At 34.9% G+C, this 3,684-nt stretch overlaps 1 pseudogene; it reads left to right on the top strand.

Annotated features, from left to right (window-relative positions):
* Window positions 1-1,295: 1,295 nt before the first annotated feature.
* On the top strand, window positions 1,296-2,235 carry LOC139077293 (olfactory receptor 2B11-like; annotated as a pseudogene).
* Window positions 2,236-3,684: the final 1,449 nt, after the last annotated feature.

Below are 3,684 nucleotides of genomic sequence, written 5' to 3'. Positions count from 1 at the left end.
GCTAAGAGTTTGTCAATTTTCTGTTCTCATAGAATTAGCTCTTAGTTTCACTGATACTTTCTGTTCTGTTTTGTCTCTATCTCATTTATTTCTGCTCTGATTTTTATTATTTCCTTCCTTCTACTGACTTTTGGCTTTGTTTACTTTTTTTTCTAGTTATTTAAGTATAGTGTATTCTTTATTTGAGATTTTTCTTGTTTGTTGAAGTAGGCCTATATTGCTGTAAATTTCCTTCTTAGTACCACTTTTGCTACATCCAATAAGATTTGGTATGTTATGTTTTCATTTTCATTTGTCTCTAGGTATTTTAGGATTTCTTCTTTCATTTCTTCATTGACTCAATAGTTGTTCAGTAGCATTTTGTTTAATCGCCTCATATTTGTGACTTTACCAGGTTTTTTCTTATAGTTGATTGTTAATTTCATAGCATTGTTGTTGGAAAATATGCTTGATATGATTTCAATCTTCCTAGATTTATTGAGGCTTGCTTTGTTTCCCAACATATGGTCTATCTTTGAGAATGTTCCACATGCTAAATGTATAAGAGATTTCAATTCACAGTGTGGAAAGCACTAACATACATCATACTGTATTTTTAAGTATTGATGCCTTTAATGACCTTCTATCACCAGGTTGTGCAATCAATTATTGCTTGTCTTGTTCTTCAACTATCAAACTTTTTTCAAGGAATCATTTCCTTTCAGTTGCATGTTTCTTTCTAGGACAAAAGTTTTACATTGGTAAAGTCACTTTAGGATTTGAGGCATAGGCCTATGGAGTCAGCACTATGTCTTGTTGTTTCTATGCAAACCAGACCAATCCAGATGGAGCACAATGACTTCTGAAGTTACCCAAATCAACTCATAAATTTGACCAGAGCATGGCCAGCGCCAGCAGACTATAGATGAAAGAAATGAATGCATCTGGTAAATCAGTATGGGTGGTTATTGAGAATGATTCCTCCATTTTATTCTTTTCTCTAATATAAGAGTAATAATGAATTTCCCTTTACTTAATCACTATTCTATAAAAATTTGCTATATTGCATTTCTTAAGTAAAATATAGAGATTTGTTAGTCTTTCTTTTAGATGCACTATAAAATAATAATTTTGGCATGTAGACGCATAATTTTTATGCTTGCAAGTATCAAATCACTTCACTGGAGTTACATCACAGAGAAAATACCTTCATAATTTATTTTATTTCAGTGAATAAAGTGACCGTAAAGAAAATTTAGTGCTGAAATACAAGTCTTCACTTTGCCTTGAATCCACCAACAAGATCAACAACAGTCATGAATGCAAGCAATTCAAGCTCTCCAAAGGTTTTCATTCTCTTGGATTTCTCTGACCATCCCTGGTTGGAAATGCCACTCTTCATAATGGTGCTTGTTGCTTACATCTGCACACTAGTGGGAAATGTCTCAATTACTGAGGTATCCATGGTGGATCTTCATCTTGACAGCCCTATGTACTTCTCCTTTCCAATCTCTACTTCCTGGACCTGTATTTTACTACAACCACCATCCTTCAACTACTGCTGAACCTCTGTGGCTCAGATAAGTCTATCAGCTATAGAGGCTGTGTGATCCAGTTTTATATGTTTCACTTCCTGGGGCCCCCCAAATACATGTCTTAGTTGTGATGCCAGTGGATCATTACATGGCCATCCAGAAGTCCTGGAAGTCCCCAGCTATCATGCATCAGTGACTCTGCATCCTCCTAGTGGTCATGGCATGGTTAAGCAGTTTGGCTACCTCCTTGCTTCTGTCATCCCTCACCATCTGGCTGCCACTCTGTGGTGACAAGATAGATGACTTCCTGTGTGAAGTCCTAGTGATGATCAAGATGTCATGTGTTGATACCACATTCAATATAGCTATGCTCTCCATTGTGGGGACTTTCTAGTCCCTGTTTCCCTTGTCATATATCCTTATCTCCTATGAATTTATTGTAGCTACAGTGCTCAGAATAAGGCCCTCAGAGGGAAAGAAGAAGGCCTTTAACACATGTGGTTCTCATGTTATTGTTGAATCTTTCCTCTATGGGCCAGTAATTAGCATGTGTGTGCAGCCTTCTGCTACTAACTCCCAGGACAAGAACAAACTCACGTTCCTGTCCTACAGTTTGGTGACTCCTATGCTTTACCTTTTTACCTATACTTTGAGAAACAAGGACATAAAATGGGCAAAGAAGAGGCTTCTTGTCAGAATGCACCGTTGGGGAAGAGACTAAACATAGCTATTTTTATACTCCACATAGCACTCAGAAGATTCCCCTGCTTTAAAATTACTTCTTAATTGAACCTCCTCCAAAACTACTAGCATTCTTTTGTACCTATCCTATCTATATATCTGTTCATTTAACACACTGTTGATCATTTCAAAGTGTTAAGCCTAATCCTCAGTTTTTCTGCAAGTCGTATTGAGTGATCACCATGTCATTAAGTTCCTCTGTATCCATCTAAACATTCTACTATACAAATCTAAAAAGTGAGCAATAAGTAAATGCTTATTGACTGACACATTCACTGTTCACCAAGGGAAAAAAATCAAACCTTATCATTTTATGTTATATTTTTAAAAAATTATACAAGTAATATAGATTGCAGTTTACCTTCCTGTTATTATGTACATGATTTAAGGATTAATCTTTCATTTGCTAATCAACTCTTTTTATGAATTACCAGCAACACCGAATGGCTTGATACGTCATATTCTATAACCAACCATCTCAACCACACATTCAATATCTGATTCTTTATAAATAAGATAATTCAAAAGTAATATCTGACAATTTCTTTCCTATAGGTATCAGTGAGAAATCCTTCCTTTTGAGGCATTTGACTGAAGTAACTATCTTTAGGTTCCCCGAGAGAAAAGAGAAAAATTGTAATAAAACATTTCCACAGAGAACTCTGTCCCAAGGAACTTATTCAGCTAACTCATTTGAGATACCATAAATGGCCTGTTTGAAAATAATTCCCAGGAGTCTCAGGAATATAATACAAATAGCACACCCACAAAACATTCTTGATGTTACTGTCTTCCTAACCCATGCTTTTTTCTCTTTGGCAGCATTGTATCAAATGCAAAACTCACATTTCCGAAGGTAATTCTTAAATACTCATCTGTGTACTGCAGTTTCTCTATCCTTCTCTGAAAGTTTGAAAACTTCAAGTGTATTCCTTCATAATTCCTTTTTATTGAATATTTATCAAAATAAGGTGAGTAGAAAGACTTTGTTTTAAAGGCCACACGTTCTTAGAGGAAGTGGTATGTGTGTACATCATAGTACCTTATATACATAGGAAAAGCAGAGAGCATTTCATTTCTGGGAGCATTTTCTAAATTTTAGAAATACCTAGTTGAGTGGCTGTAGAAAGCAACTAGATTTTTCTTTGTAATCAGTCTCTCTGTCTCTCATTTAAACCAATTTAAAACAAATTTAAAAGCATTTAAACTTCATTGAACACTCTGACAGATGTTAGATACCTGAATAAAGTGATGTCTTCATTCAATCATGTAAACTTTTTAAATACATGATCAAAATTTGAAGGATTGACATGCCCACAATTTTTATCCAGATATTTCGATGTCAGATAAAAAAATTTTGTTTTGTGTGCTTTTTCCTACATATTAAGCTAAAAAGCACTCTAAATATAAATAAAATACAATGTGATGA

Source organism: Equus przewalskii, chromosome 19, assembly GCF_037783145.1.
Source record: "Equus przewalskii isolate Varuska chromosome 19, EquPr2, whole genome shotgun sequence".
NCBI lineage: Eukaryota > Metazoa > Chordata > Mammalia > Perissodactyla > Equidae > Equus > Equus przewalskii.
Note: the sequence above shows the minus strand (reverse complement) of the source record. Positions and strands in the feature narration are given on the sequence as shown.